Source organism: Haemaphysalis longicornis, unplaced genomic scaffold, assembly GCF_048455015.1.
Source record: "Haemaphysalis longicornis isolate Haplotype H1 unplaced genomic scaffold, Haemaphysalis longicornis Haplotype H1 scaffold_2, whole genome shotgun sequence".
In the NCBI taxonomy this organism is placed as follows: domain Eukaryota; kingdom Metazoa; phylum Arthropoda; class Arachnida; order Ixodida; family Ixodidae; genus Haemaphysalis; species Haemaphysalis longicornis.
The window spans coordinates 169,937,980-169,954,748 of NW_027526295.1; the positions used below are offsets into that span (position 1 = coordinate 169,937,980).

At 47.5% G+C, this 16,769-nt stretch overlaps 1 pseudogene across 1 annotated transcript in view; it reads left to right on the forward strand.

The window, feature by feature from the left end:
• Nucleotides 1-16,769, forward strand: part of LOC144169490 (neural cell adhesion molecule 2-like) — a 250,270-nt pseudogene that overhangs the window by 150,594 nt on the left and 82,907 nt on the right. The window contains exon 4 of the transcript XR_013322458.1: nucleotides 16,462-16,572. The product of XR_013322458.1 is annotated as a neural cell adhesion molecule 2-like (transcript). The remainder of the gene's footprint in view (nucleotides 1-16,461; nucleotides 16,573-16,769) is intronic.

Genomic DNA, 16,769 nt, shown 5'->3' on the forward strand with positions numbered 1-16,769 from the left:
CCCAATATCTATATTTCTTCTTTCTTGATCATTCCATTCCTCATTGATAAATATATATATATATATATATATATATATATATATATATATATATATATATATATATATATATATATATATATATATATATATATATATATATATATATATATATATATATATATGTACTACCACTCATGTGTGAAGGGCTTTGAACAACGGCCACCCCAGCGACAAAGATGAGGGAGTGGAGAAAAATGGAAGCAAGATAGAACTCCGGAGAGCTTCGTTCTACGTGAATCGAGGAGCTTTGGGGCGCGGAGTGTGGCACGCTGCAGGAATTGAAAACTCCCGTCGGCGGCCGACCTCCTCCTCCCATTCATTGGAGATTTTTCTGAACACCGCACACCACATTTCCCCTCTCCGGCGGCGCCCCTCGCACGCGTCTTTGTTGAGCCCGGCGGCCGCAAGAACAAAAGCAAGCTTGTTAATATTTCAAAAGACGGCTTGGCTCCTTCGCACGTCTTCTGTCTCGCTATAAACACATATATCCTTCTCCTTTTCTCTCCCCTATTTTTCTTCTTAGAAGGGTTTTTGTTTCGTGTTTGTGTATGACTGGAAGCGAACGATTTTGTTTCGCTTCCCTTCTCTTGCCCATTTTCTACCGCAAGTCTACTTCAATCATCTTTCCTTGACCGCACGAGTTAAATATACTTGGGCAGCTCTCTCTCTCTCTCTCTCTCTTGCCCTTCGTCTTTTTCTTTCGTTTTGTACGTGAGACCCTCAAAACAAAGGGCCGGTCGTTCCTCGTTTGTCACTGACACCCTTGTTTTATTCGCAGGGTGTCCAATGGGCGCCGCCGAGGCTCGCCTTAGAACCGTGCTTCAAATCTTATCGCTCGCTGCGGTGCGTTCATCTTCCGCCCTTAACAGATTGCGCGTGTTATCTTTGCGGTAATTTTTTTCGGTTCTTTATACATACTTATATTTTAAATCGTCTGCCGACGCCTTCCTAATTCCCTTGATGCCACGTGCGAAAAGGGGGAAGTAAAATACATACGCTGCTGTAGTGCGTAGCCTGTCGACGGGTACTGCCAAGTTTTAGAGACTCAAGTTGGCGTGTGCATTGGTTCAGGCCCTGGGTGCGAGGGTGCGAAGGAAGGGCAAAAATTCATCGGCACGTGCGCCTACGTTGCAGCCTCCAACAGAAGCAGTACAAAACGGTCCGGTGTCAAGGCCCAGTCGCATGGGAAGAAAAAGGGGACATACTGCAGTTTGTATGGTGTTTTGTTTCTCTGTGCACACCAGGGAGGTCGCCTTCTCTGAAATGTCCTTGTTAACGGTATAAGCCGATTATTTTCATTTTCTCGATGTCTTTGGTGAAGTTCAGAACGGTACTTTACCTTCCGATGAGGTGCGTTTAGGTATGGAGGAAGTGGGAAGTTTGATCGACCAACTAGGAAAATGTAAGCAACAATTATTTACCGGTTGATAGTGACATTGAACGCATTCTGTGCGGTGCGGTGTTACACGACGTTACTCTCTCTTTATTGGGCCTCTTTACATCAGGAAAAAATGTCGCCGTCGATGTAACAGCGAACGGAAGAGCACGGCCGGAGAGGGTAAGGGACCAACGTCGGGCAGTGGAAAACACATCACAAATGTTCAATTACCATGCTGACAAAACAGAAAACTTCAATGCAGAATACGCTAAATTCAAAGGGGGCTTCTCGGGCAGGATTTCTGAATGCACTACAGTGTGTGATCGGCTTTGACTGCCTTCGCTTTGCCTATCTTGAACTGCATCACAATTTGGTTCGTTTTGCTTTGTACATCAAGGCAAATCAGGGGACAGCGAAAACCCTCGTCGTTTCATGTACCTTGTGACCCCGAGTCATTTCATCGAAAGCAGGTGGCTCGCCAACACTGTCTCAGTGGTTTGGCCAAAAAGACAAGTGCATGCCAAGCGCAAGACAATTCTATAGCTGGACCTGAGCGCTAGAAATGATGACGTAACGTGGATGCGCTTGAGTACGAAGTCAATAGGGCCCGGTGCGTCACAGTAGCCGCGTGATTGTACAAATGACAAGAAGACTACCTAAAGACACCGCGTGGACACTTCACGGTCCCTGGCTCGAAGAGGACTCGTTTTACGGAACGGGGAGCCGATGGAAGCGTTTAACAGTGAAAGGATAATCATGATTGTTATCATGGCCGAAAGCGATGTCACTTTCCCCAGCACCGTCACATTCACTGCTAGTACCGTCATGAACCATGACGTCTTACTGCGGCGTACTGCGCCGAAGTAGGACGACAGCAGTGCGTACGTCGCTGTTACAAACTGCGGCCGGAGAGGCAAATAAACTAGCCGAGAATGTTCGGTGACAGTTCACCACAAAATACCGTCACCGGTTTGGCTCACCGACTCGGTATTTGCTAACGAGTGAAGTACATACTATGGAGCTTTTCGCTATCTCCCGAGTGCTGAGCAACGTGCGGCGAGAGAAAGAAAAAAATGGCCACAATAAACGCTGTGAAAGTGGTTGGACTGTGAAGCTGTAACCGACACCCACAGCGATTGCCCATGCGTCGTCACTTGAATCCACGCATGCGGCTGTACAAAGAGTGAAATCAGAGACTCTGACAGTCATTACATGGGATTCGCGAGGGTGGCGTCCCCAACGCAGCAGTGTCAGCTCAAAGGAAGCGGAGAGGAGCGTCTTACGATAGGTGTGGAAGAGGGCGGCACGCGCTGCTATTGCGTCATCTCTCTCCCTCCCTCCCCCTCACTCTTGTTTCATGTGTCGCCTACAAAAAGCGCCCGCCCCCTCCCCAGACTCGCAATCCAAACCACTGTCTGTCTCCCCGTCTCCACGTGCGGGCGTAGCTTAGTCGGCAAGACGACGGGCTCTCGCTCCAATTTTTTATGCGGCCCAGGTTCAACCCCGGGTGGTGCCAGCACTTCATTTGTGTAGCCTGGGTGTAGACATTAGCCACCAGCAGCCTGGGAGTTTTGTGCTGACACGGACACAAAAATTTCCTTGGCTGGTTGGAGGTATAGTGCTTCGCAGTAAAAAGCAGAGCGAGAGAGAGAGAGAGAGAGAGAGAGAGAGAGAGAGAGAGAGAGAGAGAGAGAGAGAGACGAGGAAGGGACAAATAGTACCTCCTATAATCAATGAAGATACCGGGAGTGGCACCACGACAGTTTGTTTTTGTGTTGTATTTCTTTTTTCAATTTCTATATCTGCTGATATAGGCGTAAGCTTATTTTCGAATTACTCAGCGTCAAATAAACAAAACAGCATATCCACGGGGTGAATGATGATGAGTGGGCGAAGCTCCTGAGGGGAAATCATCGGTAAAACCGTGACTCTTCAGTGAAAGTTCGCCCACTACATCTGTGTCCGAACGTAACGTCTAGAAAGTCTCGCTTAAACCGCGCGTCGGCACCTTGGGGCTGAGCTCGCCTGATGCGTTTTGCAGACGCCTCACGAGCTCTCACTGCATCGGGGTCTGCCTGCCGATACGCGCGCTTTCTCGCCGCTTCCCGTTCTCTGACGTTTTGGAGATCCTCTTCGCGCCGCAGCCGTGCCGCTTCGCGTACGGCAGGGTCCTCGCGCCGTTGCCGTGACGCTTGGGCCTCTCGTTCTCGAACGCTGGGATCTTGGCGGCGTCGTCGCGCAGCCAGACGACACGCTTCGGCCTCCCGCTCTCGTACGGCAGGATCTTGGCGGCGGCGTCGCGCAGCTTCACGGAGCGCTTCTGCCTCGCGGGCTCGCACATCTGCAGCCTTATCCATCGGGCGACTCCGAGCGCGCGCCAACAGCGAACGGATTTTATTACAATGCTCCCCGCCATCTAGTAAACAATCCAAGAACTAAACTAGAGGTAGCCACGCCATCTAGTAAACAATCCAAGCGCATCTTTTCATCATATACAAGTACCGCCATCTAGTAAACAATCCAAGAACTAAACTAGAGGTAGCCACGCCATCTAGTAAACAATCCAAGAACTAAACTAGAGGTGGCTACATACATACGTCGAGGATGGACAGACCCACGCCCTAAGGAACTTCGTGGCGAGAAATTTTAGAATTCTATACATAAACTGAGTGGCATTAAGGTGTTGAAAAGCATAGCCACTTTGCCACTCCTACGCCCACCTCGCTTGGCCGACAAATCTTAAAAACTAAAACCAGCCTAGCAACCCCGCCGTTTTTCTGAGCACTAAAGTGCACATCTGCGGACACAAAGGGCCACTGGAAACGCGTGTTACCTGTTTTTGGGCATCCAACGCCCTTTCCTTCGCCGACCAAAAAGCAGAGGGAGTGCGGCAAGCTCGCGGCCTGGAGGTCAAGAACATCTAATCTCACTATCCCGAGCAGCAGCAAGACCTGGCGGCCTTTAAATTGAGAAAATGTGACACACCTTTCTTTTCTTCTGTTATTTTTACTCAACTCAAGTAAGCAGTGTTCACACATCTTTGTCGCTTGAAAAAACTCCCTTAAGGCAAGGAAGGCTTTCGTTTGGTACTACTAAATGCGTGCACATTCCTCTGGATGGGTGTGGAAACACACAATGGTGTTATGTATATTGCCTAAAGTATCTGTGTCGCATCGTGGCCATTTGGTATTGTTTGTATGCAGATGTATATAGGTTTTCTGGAGTATATTCCGCTGCTGTAAGGAAACATGTATACATATATGTGTGTGCTTGTGTGCTATACATAGCACACAAGCATGCGATCTTTCAGCCGCTGCTGTTTCAATGTACTGATTCTAACCTTGCGGTTCCTTAGGACAAGTATTTTACCTTTTGTATACTCCAATGCCTGGAGTAGCCACCTCCTGTTCAGGTTGGAGCTAAACTCTCCTATAAATTATTATTTATCTCGCTCTCTCCTGTAAGCATTTCCCTCATCCACTCCAACAAACTTTGCCGCTAACAACCTACAAAATTAAAACTTGGCGAAAGGACGCGTTAGAAAAATAATGCGGGAGTCTATAGCTCAATGCCTAATATTACACGTGAAGGCAATTCCTGAATAAATAAAAAGGAAACACCTACTGAATGGAAACACCCACACCGCTTGTCCTGCTCACTTCTTTCCTTGTGTCCCCGTCGTTTCGCCCTCTTCCCCAAGATGCAAGTGCACCAACTAGCCCAACTGGTTACCTTGCTGTGACGTCCTCTCCTTCCCGGCTGGAGTTCGTCGCGTTTCCGATCACCGGCCTGTGTTAGCAACGCTTAACCTTGGCAACTGCACGCCCTGCCACCAGATGTGGCGGATGGACGAGCGTCTGCTAACCGACAGGGACAGTTCTGCAGCGCTAACGGCTTCGTTGACTGCTCTGTGCGAGTACAGTTCACTCCCTTGGGATGAGTTAAAGGACCACTGGCGCGTGCTTTTAGTTAAGGAGGGTCGTGCGCGTAAGGTGCGTATCACGGCCGCGCTTAACGACACGTTGAGGAGACTTCGCATCGTACAGAGAGGGGGCACCTTAACCTTCGCGATGCGGGACTATGTCAACCTGCTGAAAATACGCTACGAGTCCCTCTTACGGCAGTCATCACAAGCGGCGAGCCGTGCGCAGACCTTGGGCAGGCCTGTATCGGACCCCTCCGTACTCCGGCATATTCGAGCTGGCTCGCTTGACGAGGTTGGGTTAGCCGCTGTTCCACAAGTTACACTCGCCGATGGTTCGGTTAGCACGAGGGTTGAAGACATAGCCGAGGTATTCGTGGGACATTTTGCCACCCTTTTCTCGTCCGAGAGCGTGTCTTGGGATGCAGAGGAATTCGAGGACAAGCTTAGCGCATTTTGTGGGGTGCTGCCATGCGTGCCAGATCACCTGGTTGAGTTGCTGTGTGCTCCTGTGGATGCCGACGAGTTGAGTCAGTGTGTTAAAAGATTGAACGGTGCGTCGGCGCCTGGGCCTGACGGTATCCCTGCTGGATTTTACAAGAAATTTTTTCCGGCCATTCGGGGTGCACTCCTCGACATGGTGAACGGCTTTCTTCAGCGCGGAGTGCGACCTGACTCCTTCCGTGAAGGCCGTGTCATCTTGATCGCAAAACCAGGCGGGGATCCTACGCAGCCCCAGGCGTATCGACCAATTACACTACTGAACACTGACTACAAGATTGTAGCATCCATTTTGGCCAGACGCACCAGTACCGTCTTGCCCGATATCATAAGCCAAGCGCAAACGTGCAGCGTACCAGGTCGCACAATTTTCTCGTCCCTGGCATTGACGCGCGATTTGTTCAGTTACGCGACAAAGATTAGCGCTTCTGGGTGCTTCATCTCTCTCGATCAAGCGAAAGCTTTTGACAGAGTGGAGCACCGATACTTGCTGGGAGTTCTGCGCCAATACGGCTTTCCGCCAGACTTTGTCGCTATGCTCGAGCTGTTGTACACGGACGTCAGCGTTCGAATGCTTGTCAACGGGCTTTTAAGTAGTCCGTTCTCTGTCACCCGTGGGATAAGGCAGGGCTGCCCTTTGTCACCTTTGCTTTTTGTCATTTGTCTCGACCCACTGCTGCGCCGTGTTGATGCAAGCACTGCCATCCGCGGCTTTCCGTTGCCAGGCATAGGCCAAGTTAAAGTGTCCGCGTATGCGGACGACGTGTCCCTGTTCATTCGGGACGAGGACAGCTACCGAGCGTTTATGCGGCTATTTCAGGAGTACGGTGAGCTGTCTGGTGCTCGACTGAACAGGGGAAAAAGTGTGGCGGTGCGCTTCGGCACATTTGCGTCTGGCTTGGCGGGCGACGTAGAATGGGTGACGGGTGTTCGAGTACTAGGTGTGGTTTTTCATGCCTCAGGTGAAGTGGCGCGTAGTACGTGGAAGCGTCTCCTTGAGACTGCGGAGCAACGTCTTGCAGTTGCAGGAAAGTTCAGGCTTTCCCTTGCAGAGCGAAGCTACATAATTAAGTCGTCCGTCTCGGCGGCGCTTTTTTATGTAGCACGCGTAGCAAAACCACCGCGCCATTTCACCCGACAGTTCGCAACGAAGTTTGGATCGTTCTTCTGGGCGGACAAAACAGAAACAGTGTCACGAGCGCTGCTGAGGCTGCCCAAGTCAATGGGTGGTTTTAGTCTGCCTTGTTTGCAAACCATGAGCAGCGTGCTGGCGGTACGGGCAGTGATCGACCTTGTGGACTCAGACGAGTACCCAGGAAAGGCGCTGCTCCAGTACTTTCTGGGAACTTCCCGGTCATTATTTTATGACGCGCACATCGCCGGTCCTTCAGCTGAGCAGCCGCCGCCATTTTACGCGTACGTTATAAAAACTTTGCGAAATCTCCAGTCTTCCCTGCCAAGCCTAAGTTTTAGGGAAAGTACGGCAAGTGAAGTGTGCGAAAAATTGGCAATAATCCAATTAGACAACCAACAGATAGGAAGGTCACGCGGTGTCCGGTGGCATCAGCTGACTTCGGCGGCACTTCCGGCTGATGTTCGGGATTTCGGATGGTTACGTGGCTGGGAAGTTCTCCCGACGTGTGACCGTCTGGCGAGATTCGGCGTTGTACGTTCCGCACGGTGTCCGCACTGCGGCCACACTGAAACATCAGAACATGCCTTGTTTCACTGTCGTGTAGCGGCAACGTTCTGGACTGTATTAAGCAGGATGTTCGGACTCACACTTCGAATGAACACTCGTTCAAATGATGTGTTGGTCAACTTTCTGATGTGCGCTGGTGCTTTTGTTCTGTGGAGAAATCGTGGTGCTGCATGTCTTCGAGCCCGGCCGCAGCGGGCAATGTTCCCACTGCTGTGGCGTGTCCGGTCGATTCTGATGAGTCATTTGGAGCATGAGTTGGCAGCTCTAGGGGAAGAAGCCTTCCTCTTGCGTTGGTCTACGCGCTTTATAGTGGTCAGGAGTGACATCCTGAGCGTTTCTCTAGTGCCGTACTGAGCTGAGTTAGTTTATGAGCTGTTTTTCTGAACACTGGTGAAGTTTGTGTGACTTGATTTGTAGTGACTTGTTGACCACGCCAAAAATTGTGTGCAGTGTGTATAATGACCATGTTACATGCAGACTGATTGGATAATTTTCTGTTCTTAGGGCAGCGCTGTTATCACTAGTCGCTGCGCCCTGATATGTGGGTTATAATAAATTCTCTTTACCCCCTACACTGAAATGATTAAGGACAGCAGCGTGATGCAGTGGTCCCTACAACATGCCTAGGTACTGAGGTGTATTATTCGCTACGGGCATGCTTCAAAAAGGGTTAACCTCCCTTCCAAACGTGAACTAAGCTCTGTGTCGAAACCCACAGGGAAAATCATCACCGGACCATTTCAAAACACGCTGGCGCGGGGTTAACTTTGTACAAAAAGCGAATAACTTCAGCCAATAATGATACTGCTTGGTCAAATACTTTTACAATCCTAGCTAGTCTCGCTTTCTGACTTTCGCTTGCCTTGAGCGGCTATAAGTAATGATCCATGCCCTTTTGTGTACCAGTGCGATGACAGATGTAATGGTTTAGCGCACTAACGTAGTCACAAATACAGGTTACTCCGAATTACGGTGATTGACTGCAGAATGCGCCCGAACCACAATACGCGGCAACTGCAACGAAACACTTACAACTCTCACTTACGAACAATTAATTGGTGGATAGTAATATACACCAAGGTAAACATTTGCAAGTTTCGAGCGCAGACGCCCATGCAACCTCGAAAGACAAAATATAACAGGGATGTTAAAGGAACAAACAACCTTTTTTCGTCGAGTATATTTTCTTTATTCCATTAAAAAGGGCATCACTTAAGATACCTTAACCCGAAAAAATTTTGCTGATAGCCCCCTAGAACTTTTCAAACCTAAATTTTTACATCTACCAGTCTTACGTGTCCAGCCAAAAGTAATGCTGGCCGCCATGACAGTGAACCGTGCTGCAAGGTACTTTTGACTGCACGTGAGAAAAAAGGAGGTGTTTAAAAACTTGTCCTCAGCTGAAACAACAATGATGCGCAACCTTTCCTGTTCGTTCCTTCGGTTTTCCAATCACGCGTTGAAATCGACGTAATTGATTTGCACGTAAGGTGGTGTCACGTGTACACACTACGTGTGGCCACCTTTCAGAGACCAGAAATTTTAGTACAAAATAAAATTGTTTCCGCTTGCGTATTTGCAAATCGTTTGCGGTTACCCTAGTATATAAAACGCTTGATTTTATATGAGCTTAAGGATATGCACTCCATAAAAATCGGTTGTCGGTCCTCTTAAGGCTTACTAACGAAACGCTTACTAACGAGACGCCTAGCGTTCCCCGGATTGATCCATAAAGGCCAATGCGCTCGGGTCGTTCACACGGCGGCGGGCAACAAGCGGATTTCCGAAGCAGCTGGTTTTTGTCTTTTTGTTTTTGTCAAGCAGGCGCCGACGACAAAAAGCTTACGCCAGCACCAACAGTCGCAGCCGAAACCGCGTGCACTGCAGCTTTGTCTACCACCAATCGTAAACAGATGGCGCGTTCCGTGGTGGGCACTAGAAACAAAAGAGCTCTGCCTCCCCATTTAGGTCCCCTAGCTACCATTTCCTTCGCACTATCAGCCACCACAACACAGCAACAAGACCCTCGCTATACGTCATCGCGAGACGTTATGAAATAGTCCCAAATGAGGAGTCATATCAGAGCCCAGAGTTCCTGACAGCCAATCACCTGACGAGACAGAGACGAGGAGAGAAGGAATGCTGCTGATCGGGGTTGTGTCGAGCTGAAGAGCTGAAGCCGCATTGCGGATGGCCGCGGTTGCTGCCGTCGCTCGTATGAAAGTTTATGTTATATACGGTCGTAGGATCGCCGCTGTCGTGGCAGCGCGACGCTGAACACTGCCTGCGGACAAGTGCTGCATAGCCACTTTGTTTCCCTCCGATCACACTTCTTCACGTCGCAAACCCATCTCCCTGCAGTATACGACATATTGTTTTCGGCCTTGCTCTGGCTGTGTTATTTCAAGCACGCTATCATCCGCATGCACTCGGGGCTTGCTTCGCTTTTTTTTCTGCTGCGGCGGTTTCGGTGGGCTGGCTTTGAGACAGAGGCTTTAACGGGGAGAGACTGGCACGAAACTCATCCCCACACCGTGCCTGTTTAATTCTTTTCTAGAAGATATAAAACGGCACTGGTAAGCACATCACTTGCGTTAGTGTTTAAGGGCGCTCGATGGTTAGGTTAAATCTGGCACAATCTCAGCGAAGTTACTAGAGCGTGGTAAGTTTGACCTTTCGCTAACGGCAGGAAATAGAAGTTGGCACTTTTACGGAGTTGTTCCACCTCATTAAATGTCCGCAACAAAAGTTCACGGGGAAACAGTACCAAACCGTCCTTTCACGGATCATGTTTCGGCTTGCTTGATTGGAGATTGTGAAAATTGAGTGCTTCAAACGCGGCATTTTAAATAGGTCATTCGTAGCTATGCAGCCATAAATAACTTAGAGGCCGCTTCGGTGAAGCTAAAGTTGTTTATTTTAAATATATTTATGCCCAGCTTATCACTTTCAGCCGCGTATTTAGGCCATAAAAATCGCTTTTTAGGCACCCAAAATAATAATCAGGCAAAACAACGTATTAGGTCTCCAACGTCGCTGTTGTAGGCAGGATAAATGTTTAAATGAATGCAAATAATTTTAAAGAAAGACGGGCGCGGACAGTATTTACGACAGGAAAACCAAAATTGTTTATGATGTCACAAAGCCGTCAACAGTTTAACGTGACCGTTTATTTGTCCCATAAAATGAACTAATGACAATCCATTGTCTTACTTTCACAGTGGTGCTCCTGCCATGTATGTTCACCTGCAACTGTCGCTTGCTCGAGCGTCGCATACAGCGAAACAGGCATGAAAAATAAGACTTAACGCTGGGAACATTGACTAAAAAAAGCGCTATTTTGTGTCTGCCGGTGGCGAATGAATTACGGCACGACAAAAACAGGCGCAAATATAAAGCGCAAGGAAGACAAGGATTTATTGGAATTTAACATGTTCTTACATTCAGACTGTTAGGCACAACTCTGCAATTTTCTCATACATATTACCCGAATTCTACAAGCAAGACGTCCTCACACTGCCGAATGCCAAATCTGAAGAGCATATTTTTTATGGAAAAGCCTAAGTAAGAGCCCACCGGCTGTATGACTTTCAATGCGTAAAGGAATGCAGCTGCGGTGTATATATATGGTTGGCCATTGGCTCCACAGTTAAAGCTGGATGCAACGTAGCTGACAAAAGCTCGCAATTTTTTGTTACATGCAGCTTTTCGTTATCCGCAGGTTTCGAGTTAAGGCTCGCGGGAGTTAAGCAGAAAGAAAGTTAAAACGGTAGACACATATGAAGGTGAAGTCACCCTTTGAGAATTTGTTTCACAGAGAAAAACAGCGCGAGCTGCGCCTGCTCTTTTCGCACGAGCTTAGGCACTCAACGGCCTTCAAAAAAAGCAAGGTCACTTCCCCCGTATTCACAGGCGTAACGTGAGGATCACTTTTGCCTTTTGACACTTTTCGGCACCTTCACGCGTTTCAAGATCCAAACATATGCTGAGTAGGTGCCGTTTTGTGAACTTGGGGCTTTTTACCGCACTCAAAATTTTTTACGGGTGCTAGCCGGGACACTGTACCCGGCGGCGACATTCATTCTTCTTTCTTGCCGGCGGAGGCGGGATTTAAAATTGTGCGCTTGTGTTGAAAAGACATAACTTTTTGTTTTCTGGATGCAGAAGTCATCCCCGATGAACCGATACCACAGATAGCAGTGGAGACGCGCGACTACACACCTACAGGAGGGCCTAGTACCTCGAAATTTAAGTCTCGAAACGAAACCGCCCTCAAACATGGAAACGCATGGTAGTTCTAGGTGCGGGCGAGGACAAACGTGAAGTGTAGTAACTCTTGTTACCCGCTGTGGTGTTACGCTACAAAAGTGAAACCGGAAGTGGATGCTGCGTTAGACGCGGGATGGCACTAGCCGCTCCGTGTTTCATCGCGATCAAGACGAATTTTGTTTTTAAGAGATTCCAGACCTTTTAGTTGCTGCTGGCTCCTTACAGTAGTGCTAGTATTCGCTAATTTGGTTCACTTCTTCGGCGATTTTTGAGTAAATGTGCAAGAAAAAATGACTGATCAGCTTGCAGACTTCGTCAAATAAAGGTTAACCGCCGCAATGTCTCGTTACATACTGGGCGCAAACAGATGGGCTTCAATTTGGGTGGCATTGGGGAATTTAAAAAACTTCGTTAAATCCAGGTGTTCGTTACACAGAAGTTCGCTAAATCCACGTTTAACTGTAGGAGGGATCCTCTAAAAAAAGCGTGTTCAACGCTCAACCACTGCGTTAAAAATTGAATTTGGTTAAGGTGGGCTTCTAGAAACAAGAACGCGACTGCACATGTGAATAAATCTGTTTTGAGAGTACGCCAAACGTAGTCTTAGTATCACTGTAAAAATTCTGGAAGCAACAGTAAATTACGCTACATCCATGTTTTTGATTCAAAGCTGTGCCTCTCGTCGCTGAGGATAGGCGTCCTTTTTAACTGCTGCCAGCGGTTGATTTCCGGGAGTTGGTAGAACTAGAAGACTACGTTGATCCCCATAAAGATCAAAACAGCCAATGTTGGCCGGTTACGCGAATAACGATTTCCAACTGCACTGGAAAAGAAAACTTGGGGCTAAATAGTGTTCATATGGCACTGATTATAAAAAACAGGCATTTGTAAGCATTTCCCCACAAATGCCAGTATAGTATTTATTGGCACTGCAAAAAAACATCATATCAGCTTTTGTTCACCTATTATTCGTGCTTTTATATCAAAATGGCGCAACAGGAGCGCAAGGAGCAAAATAGACATTTGCCTAAAATCCGGTATCTACTTATCACCATGCATGCTCGTCTTGTGATCTTGCTGAGGAAATCTGGGAAAGAATGCGGAAGACTGGGGAAGCTGGGGATGACAGACTTTTTCTCTATTTGAGTATATATATATATATAAATATATATTGTAACCGGGAAAAGAGAGCTGTCGGTGACCCCTGGAGAAGGTGAAAAAGAGCCGGCTGTGCGGGCTCTCTCATGGCTGACACCGTTTGCACGTGTAAAGAGATCTCTCGCATCTTCCATGGTTCAGTTCCTGTCTCCTGTTGCCACGTAACATGTTTTCATGGAGATGGGGGAGTTCATCTCCATCCTGGCCCCAGCTTCGCTTCGTCTCAGCTTTAACATAGCCCAAAGGCTCTTGGATCGCATCGGCTTGCCCCAGCCCCGGTGAGCCATGGACGCCCCATTCGCCAGCTCCGTGTTTCCAGCCTATGACCTGTCAAGACCCACCGACGTGACCAGCCACGACCTGAACAGAGCTTGATGCCGTTCCCATTCCAATACTTTCGGCGCGTCTCCGAGGCCTTTGGACGTTCCTTCCCTGCGCCAGCAAACATTGCTTTTCCGGGGCCAGTGATCACTACGACCATCATCCGCACCCGTGGCGGCGAGGACTTCTCCAATGTTCCTCCCATTTAGCATCGTGACCGCATCTGTACATTTCCCGACCGGGACTGTTGCTTTCGACATCCAGGATGTGTCACGGGAAGAAAAAGATAGCTGTGGGCGAATCTCCAAAAAATAAGGAGGAGAGCCAACTGCGGTGGCTCTCTCATGACCCACATCGTGTACATAGTGTAAATATGTCACTCGCATGTTCCATGGTTTATGTCCTATGTCCGGACACCTCGTAACAGTATTTTGAAATCCAAAATGAAAATTATGAGAGTTCTCTTCAAACTCCTGCCTTTTTTTTCTTCTACGTCACAAAGAGTCCTTTAGTTCAAAAAGATGAACCACTGAGAGCATCAGAAGTTTACTACAGTAATTGCATGAAAGCATGATATCGATGAGATTAGGTTCAGGGAATCAAAAGTTAGATCAGCTTTTTACAACAAGGTCACTTATTCTCTTCACAAAGAAACCACTTACAGCTTTATGACAGATCCGTGCTACGGCATGTTCCTTATTTAAGTGGCATAGAATACAAGGTAAAGGAAGAGAATGCCTGCTTTCAGAACTACTGAAGCGCTAAAGACCGCAGGAGGCTAGTAATATATGTGTGCGTACACACAAGGACAAATCAGGCCCGCTTGAGGCAAAAAATCTAGTCAGTAAACAATGAATATTGCTTGAAACTCCCCTCCGTGCAAACAACAGTACATGCTACAAAAGTTTCTCAGTCTGTTCGTCAAACAGCATGTTTCGGCGGCCATTATGCTATACCGCAAATGAAATATAGACGAGAAATCGATTTAGTTGGACCAGATACATGACCACAGCTTTAAATACGTGGAACACCGAGTTAAGTGGACAGGTCCAGTGCTCAGTCTCGACTGTTCCGGGCAACGACATATCGGTGCATATCAGAGCGGCATAATATAATTTCGCGTTCGTTGATGGTCGTCAGAAAGCACTTGTCTTGTCTCCTTCATTTTTGAGCAGCGTGTATTTCGACATTCACCGTCTGCGCTGATAAGTATTAATGAACACTGTCCAAAATGGCACACCACGAGGGACGAATTTTATAGGTTTGTTCTATTAATACTTTATTCCCACGTTTGCATGCATAACACTGCCAAATTTCTCATTGTGGGGCTTTGTCATTAAATTGGCAGGAGAGGGGCAGAGGCGACATTTACGTCGCCCTACTTACTTCTTTTTGTTATAAACACACGGTATACTCACTGACTGCATCGCAGCTTTATTATTCACGTTTTGAAGCAAAACTGCATGAAAAAAAAAACAATTTGGTTTGTACTACTAGAATTAAACGCCTAATCTAAACACACAGCCCACTCTGTACGCAATATATTTTCCAACACAGAAACATAAGGTTACGGGGTTCGACCATTCGCGGCTTCTATGGCTTTAAGGCAAACTCCCAAAGCCAAGGGTGAAAATACGCCCCCATATAACTTGTAGACGTACAATGCACGCTGATGATAGTATTGTTCATTGCTTTCATGCCTACACGCCGAATTAAGCGCTCCATTACTATTACCGTCCAGCCCAGTTATAACGAACACACCGGGAAACGAAAATCAGTCAGTCATATCCGTTCTTCGCTATGTCTGAATGTTAAATATATGTGTACAAATGCAAACGAAAAACAAAGATTTGTCATTTATAGCTGGGATTTCGTTAAAGCTGGGTTCGCTATAAGTGGTCTATATTGTACTTCGCATCATTGGTCCCACAACACGAGAGGAAATGGCAGGAAAAAAAAAACACGCGATTCATTTGTTATACTTAAAGCAACGAAATCAGCTTTCGTTGCCGAATGAACCAGAACAAAAACACGAATGGCCCAATCTAAAATATATTTGCTTGTTTTCTTGATATACTCCAATTAAAATATTGCAACTTCACTGATTACAACATTGTAGTGCATTGAACCCGCCACTCTAGATAACGAAAATTTGAAGACCAGCCCCCAAACAACTAAAAAAAATAAGCCTACAAGAGGAGCCAGTTTTTTTTTACTTTATATCCAGGGTAGCTGGTCGCAACCACGGAATGATAGAATAGAGTGCAGAACACCGTTAATAAACTTTTTTTCGTCCACAACAGGAATAATACTTTTTAAATGTCTAAAATGCTTAAAATTACACCTTGTTGGTTTCCTAAAAGAAAGGAAACCAAAACATGCCAAACCTGAAATGCAAAGTTTTAATCTGTTTGTGATGGTTACGACTGTACACTAGGCCAGGAGATTGAACGGATAATTTATTAGGAAAGCCTGCTGAATGATCAACCTAACAAGTCGTGAACATGTTTATCCTATAGAACGTGGGTGTTTGTATAAAATAACGTCTTATGGTTGAATTACAGAAACTTTAGCGTGAGCATTGAACCCAAAAACAGTATAAAGGAACGCGAAGGGGGTGTTCCTAACCGACCATATGTAGTTATCCTTTTCGCCCTAGCCAACAGAAAATTTGGTAACGTGGGAGAGCCAGTATGGAATGTCCTCAAGGTACCAATTTTTTATCGCTCCGTACATTACAAATTAGGAATCCACATCTTGTTTGTAGTGTCATAATGCATGTAGACGGGCTTGTCTTAACTATGATGTTCAAAATTTACATCTCCTCGAGCTGTATTTCATTTCCCCGCGACTAATGTTTAGGACAAATGACGCATTGTTCGTGGAACTTGTACTTTGTTTTTACAATTGCACAAGCCCCGCGATAACGTTATCGGCCCGTTAGCTCTCCTAGCACATCAAAATGCTGAGTTCGCCGCACTTCCGCTTACTTCGTAATATTAGTGCTTCGGCCTGCGAATGTTTTATTAGCCGCATCGATCATCTCAGTGATGGAATGACGTTGATCTATGTAGCAATACCGCTCTAGCGCCCACCTCCTATGCCTGCTGTTCCCTTACACCTTCTCAATGCCACCTTCCCTCGCCTTCTTTCCCCATTCGAACGCAGTGCCGCCTGAGCTGCCCGTGATCGTGGATGAGTCGGGTCGCAGTCTACACGGCACCGTGGGGCCGTACGACGAGGGTGCTCGCCTGAGCCTCCTCTGCCGGGTCAAAGGAGGTGAGTGAGCCTCAAACGGCGCTACAGCGACGCAGTCGTCGTCGTCGGCGGCTGCGGCGTTCAGCGGAGCGTCGCCAGTGCCTAATGGTCGCTTCCACGTTAGTGCTAATGACCGTGCGGGCCCCAAGGGTCCCGATTCGAGAGGTCGCGCGCGCCGCTCCGCGCGAGGAGGTCTTACCGCCGCAACCGCCGCCGCC